Raw genomic sequence first — 5,692 nt, forward strand, 5'->3', positions numbered from 1 at the left:
TTGTTCACGCCTGTTATTTTTAACCACGCCCCATGTATATTGTTGATACTTGTGTATAGTTCTGGTATATTTAAGCTCTGTGTTTTCTGTATTTCTGGACTGGTGATTGTCATATGTAGTTCTGTTATACATTCCAAGTGTTTCTGGTTATTGTGTGTATTCTGAGCCCACTGAGTTTCTCTGGTGTATGTTCTGTTTATCTCTACCTAGTTTTCATTTCTGTTTGTTTTAATCATGAATCTCCATGTTGGCTATGTGACCCTGAACCGTGACCACCACTCTGTTTGTGAATTTGCCCTGAATAAATCTCTTGCTCTTCTCTGCATATACAGGGTTGCCAACTTTTCAAGATCACTTGGAGTGAGATCCAAGTGGAGTGGGTAGCGAACGTAAATTGTTACCGGGGGGGGGGGGGGGGGGGGGGGCGTGTAAAATGGACACAAATTATGTGTTGTATCGCGATCAATCGATCGCCAGTGGTTGGCGCCACAGCGAACTAGTAACTCATTGAATCATAGATATAGATCACAGGTAAATAAACTTGATTTTTTTTTCGGCGTGAGAAATCGGAAGTGTGGTGTGTGAAGACAGTCAAATGCGTGTGTCTCACGCTCAATGCGTGAGAGTTGGAAACCCTGATATATGTCTACCTTCTCATCGCTCCACAATACCTAGCATGTCACAGAGGGGTGTCTGTCATTTTTCATTTCTCTTTGAATCAAAAATAAATGCCAAAGGGTGCGTTTCTAGCTTTTAACGCATTGTAGCTGTGAATGTTGTAACTTAAAATAGTTATGTACTATCAGTTATATTTTTCTCTACATCTTTTATATATATGGCAGAACTGAAACACATTTTTATGTGTAAATAGTTATTTTTAATTTTCACTAGAAAGTCCACTAGACACAGCAACAACAGTGTGTCAAAAATACCTATGGCAGCTGGTGACTACATGAACCAGGGCCTTGTTAATGTAGGAGTGTATGATTAAGATTAGATCTAATCTAAGATTAGATTTAATCCATGTGTTCATGTAGGGTGAATTATAATAGGTGAGGATTGTTAGGCTTTTCCTGATTCCTGGTAATTTGGTTCGTATGGAGTGATGTTCCATGATGGAAACATCAGTCCATAGAGAGTGATCACAGGGATACCGAGGGAGTGCCATGGAGTGTGTCTTATGTGCCAAGTGTCATGAACGTGGTGCAACTGTGCAACAGTGGTTAAAGCCTTTTTTATGGCATTCGACTGCATACATGTGGAGGATGCTCTGAGATTAGCTGCCGCCTCGTGCTCAGTCAGACATGCCTGCCTGGTTGGGGTGACCTCAGCCATGGTGTCTACAAAGCATAGTAGATATTCTAATATCTTGCGAGTATTTCTACAAAGCTGTAGAAAGGAAGTCAGAAGTTGATAATAAAGCAACACCATAATGGCTAAACTATTTTCCTCCCCCAGCACAGACACAGTGATACACACTACACAAGTGACTGGTATAGTCTTGGGATGGATACTTACAGTATTTACACATTCATATCTGATTTATTATGGTTGGTCTAACCAGGAATCCTTCCCACGTGGTCCAAGGTCCAAGAAATCAGCGGTATTCCTCAACCTCGCTACATGCACCAGTTGTCTAGCTATTGTGACCAATTTCCGAATTCTCATCCTGACCATTAGTGGAATTTAAGCTGTTTCCAGGTACCCTGCATGTTGCCATCACTCAGTATAGACAACAGAAGATATGTGAACCACCAGTCTTTTATAGAAGAATGTGCATACAAATGTGCTTGATGCAATAGCCAAGGCAATAGAGAGGCATGTCACCATAATTCACAGGAAAAAGTATAATGTCCTATTTCGAGATGGAGCTGCCATCGATCAGAGTTGTTGTTCCACCACATCCTGTAGCGACCCCAGCTGAAGAATAGTCAAAACTCGAAAACTGATGATTCGTCAGATTTATTCTTTGTCTTCGCAATTCACCGTAAAATGGAACAAAGTTTGCAATTACCGTACAGAACAATACAGACCATGAGAGCATGTTTCAGTGTGAAACAATCATGTTCACAATCGATTATCACAATCACAATCAATATCTGTACAATATAGCCTTACTTAAATGCCCAGACCAAACAGACCACAAAAAAAATAAATAAGCTTCTGGCAATTAAGTGCCTTCAACTCAGTCAACCTTATAAATTATTTACCTTGTTCGCCATTCAGCTAGGTGCTATTTTTCCTTTATGATAGTACTATCCAACAACAGAACAAGTTTCTGAATTGGCTGTTCAACTATAGATGGGGCGCTGAGGCGCTCACCATTCTTGCCTAACTTTCGATCACAAAGTTGTATTTTGACTCTCCTTACTAGTCCGTCTTTGGCAATAGTGGTTTCCAAGACCCTAGCCAGTTGCCTCTCATTTCTTGGTGAATCGTCATCTTTCTCCATCACTATGTCTCCAATCTGCAAATTCCTTCCTGGGACATGCCAGTGCTGCCTAGTAGCAATGTTTGCAAGATACTCCTTGCACCAGCGACCCCAAAACTGCTCGGAGAGATACTGAAAATGCCGCCACCTTTTCCGTGCATACACATCTTACACAGTTCCCGAGAGTGTGGCCTCGCTTCAGGCTCACAACCTCCTTGTCGCAGGACAGCCTACAGCATGCCAAAGCAAAAACACAGAAAACCACAGGTCACATAGCAATCAAACACAAGTTCTCACAAGCTTGCAAATGCACATGAACGCACGCCCACACACTCATTGTGTGCACACACGCTCACCTGTAGGTCAGGATCGCTGGGAACTTCTCCCGCTGGACTGGGTCCAGCTGATCCAGGATGTCCTGCGACCATCCCGCCACCTTCTTCTTACAGCGGCGGCACCCTAGGTACTCGTTGGCCATGAAGTACCGGCCGCTGAAGTTCAAGACCCCCCGGATGGTCTTGTACATCCCGCTCGGGATGCACGCACAGCAGCTTGAACGCCCACATGCGGCAGGGCATCCACAGGAACAGCCTGCTGTGGGAGAAGGTGTCTGGCCATGATGGAGACTGCGTGTACACCAGCCGGGGTCCGGGAGGCGACCAGCACAGGTGCAGGTTCTTCATCAGCGCCAGCCTCCCAGACTGGTCTCTGGTGAAGAGAGCCCGGCTAACACACTGACGCTGCTCTTTGGGCAGAAGCACCTTAGACATTTTCACTGAATCTACAACAAAAACCCCAGAGCTGGGGCTGGGCTGCTCACCTCAGCAGTGGGCACTGGCTGTGTTTACGAAGGCTGCTGCTCCGGTTCAGCCGTCAGTAGGGGGCAGGGACCACAGCAGAGGAAGAGCTTATAAAGGGGAGAAACATCATAACAGCATCAGCGTACGTAAACCTGCATGGACGACCAACACAGCCAAGAATCCCGAAAGCACCAAAGGCTACTGAAAAGTCTGATGAAAGTTTGTTATTATGTGCAGCTACTATGTTAATGAAATATTAAATTAGCAGAGATGTCCCCGCATCTCCCCCCACCCACAAGAGTGCTACTTAACATGCAATTAATGAGTTAAAGATTATAAAGATTGATGAAGTGCAGCATGAATGGTAATGCTAAATGGTAATAACTGCTAAATTAACAGCTAAATTTCAGTGAACTGGATGGAGAGAAAACACTAACGTGTGGAAGAAATATGAGTATTTGCAATATCTACAGACCATTTAGCAATTAATTATAACCTTTGTATAAACTTTAATGGTAAAACTCAGTTTACCTGCTGCTGTGAAACAGAACCCTCGCATTCCGCCATGTTTGAAAATGCTGGGAAGCTGGTGGGGTGGGCGTGGCTTGGTCCCAGATGCGGTTTCAGAGCTCTGTGTCAGTCTGGAATCAGTGACCAATGGAGATTGCAGAGGATCGCCTTCATCTAAGCCCCTCCCACACGTGAAATGTGTTCCAAAACTCAGAAGCAAAAAACGAAGCAGAAGCAAAGAGAGATTCCAGAAGCAAAAGACCTTACTGGGAAAATCCAAAAAAACAAAAACAATGGAACCAAAAACTTGTCAAAATGCAAACGAAAATAAGTTTCAAGTAACCAATTATATTTTAAAAATGTGTTTTTGATATATTTTTTTCTGTTTTGCATTCACAACATATACTTTCTGCTCTTGATGCTAGGAATTTTTCTGCAGCAATCACAACATCATGGCTACGTAGGAGAAGGATCCCGGTACTGAAATGGCCAGCCTGCAGTCCAGGTCTTTCACATACAGAGAACATTTGACACATCATAAAGAGGAAGGTGCGACAAAGAAGGCCCAAGACGATTGAACAGTTAGAGGCCTGTATTAGACATGAATGCGAGAGCATTACTATTTCTAAACTTGAGAAACTGGTCTCCTCTGTCCCCAGATGTCTGTTGAGCACCCTAATGCTGCTCCAGTGTTTCCGGTTTAGCGTTTCCGGTTTTCCATTACACTCACAATGGCGGTGTTTTCCAGGACCAATCAACAACATGGTGATCACAAAACCTGTGCCAAATTGAACATCTCAAGGTGGATTTAGGTAAGGTGCTTAATTACTTCTAATTAGACATGCAATTGTGCAGTTTAGCTGCTCTATCACAAATGGATAGTTACAATGAACTTTAAGCGTTTAGTTTAATATTAAATTAGAATATTTAAATTATAGTTTGGGGTATTGTCTGTACTTGAATTTGTAGGAGTAGTCATGGGGCATGGTGGGCCCTTTACCGACAGAGGCCTATGAAAAATTCAGCCTTGAAGACAAACCGGTGGTGACCACTATGGGCATGGCACCCCACAAGCCAGCTGTGCAGTGTGCATTTGGTATGGTGCAGGAAGGCAGTGTACTGTCATATCAGCAGCCTGTTTTACCATCACGACACATCACTCTCCACCCTGATGTGCCATCAACCCCACTTCTTCCTCTAAAAGACCACCACCTTGATGCACCCACCTGTGCTTTTGTGTGCACTGAACAGGAACTTTTTCACCTGAAGTCTTTGGAGATGTCACTTGATATGGCTCACAAAATTGAGATGTCAACTCGGGAGCAGAGTTCTTGTGCTGACTGGCATCTGCTCCGCAAGCCTAGAGTAACAGCGTCACGTTTTCGTGAGGTGTGCCATGTCAGAGGGCATAGCTCTGCAGAGTCCCTTTCTGAACGCATCATCAGAGGTACCAGACAGATGGCAGAAATGAAGAGAGGTCTAGAGATCGAGTCCGCAGCAGCATCTGAGTATTGCAGGATACTCGGTGTAAATCACACACCATGTGGCCTCATCATCTACCCAGATGCTCCCTGGCTTGGTGCATCCCATGATGGTGTCGTATTTGACCCCACTGAATACCCCCAGTTTGGCTTGGTCGACATTAAAGATGTGAAGAATTACATTGACTGTAAGTATCTGTATATGGAGTATGGATGTTCAAAACTAAAAAAAAAGACATGCGTATTACTGGCAGATTCAAGGTCAGTTACTAATCAGCGGGCTTCACTGGTGTGATTGTGGTGTGGGCTCAGGAGGATTTTTTTGTGGAGCGGGTTTGTATGGATGCAGATGTACAGAGACAAATTTGTGAGAAGACAGATTTATTTTACTTCCACACATATATGACAAAATATCTGTCATTGAAATGTTAACATGTTCTATACAGAAATTGCAATCTTTTTCACATGTT

At 43.7% G+C, this 5,692-nt stretch overlaps 1 protein-coding gene and 1 long non-coding RNA gene across 3 annotated transcripts in view; one reads left to right on the forward strand and one right to left on the reverse strand.

Annotated features, from left to right (window-relative positions):
* Window positions 1–4,177: 4,177 nt before the first annotated feature.
* On the forward strand, window positions 4,178–5,586 carry LOC143518770 (uncharacterized). Its single transcript, XR_013132273.1, has 3 exons — window positions 4,178–4,290; window positions 4,401–4,553; window positions 4,711–5,586. It is a non-coding gene; the product is annotated as an uncharacterized LOC143518770 (long non-coding RNA).
* A 7-nt stretch (window positions 5,587–5,593) lies between these two features.
* Window positions 5,594–5,692, reverse strand: part of LOC143518768 (uncharacterized) — a 5,110-nt gene continuing 5,011 nt past the window's right edge. The window contains exon 4 of one of the 2 annotated variants that reach the window (XM_077011523.1): window positions 5,594–5,692. This exon is cut by the window's right edge and continues 918 nt beyond it. The gene's annotated coding sequence lies outside the window, so the exon portion shown is untranslated. The other variant, XM_077011525.1, reaches the window with a different exon arrangement.

The sequence above is a fragment of the Brachyhypopomus gauderio genome, chromosome 7 (assembly GCF_052324685.1).
Source record: "Brachyhypopomus gauderio isolate BG-103 chromosome 7, BGAUD_0.2, whole genome shotgun sequence".
In the NCBI taxonomy this organism is placed as follows: Eukaryota; Metazoa; Chordata; class Actinopteri; order Gymnotiformes; family Hypopomidae; genus Brachyhypopomus; species Brachyhypopomus gauderio.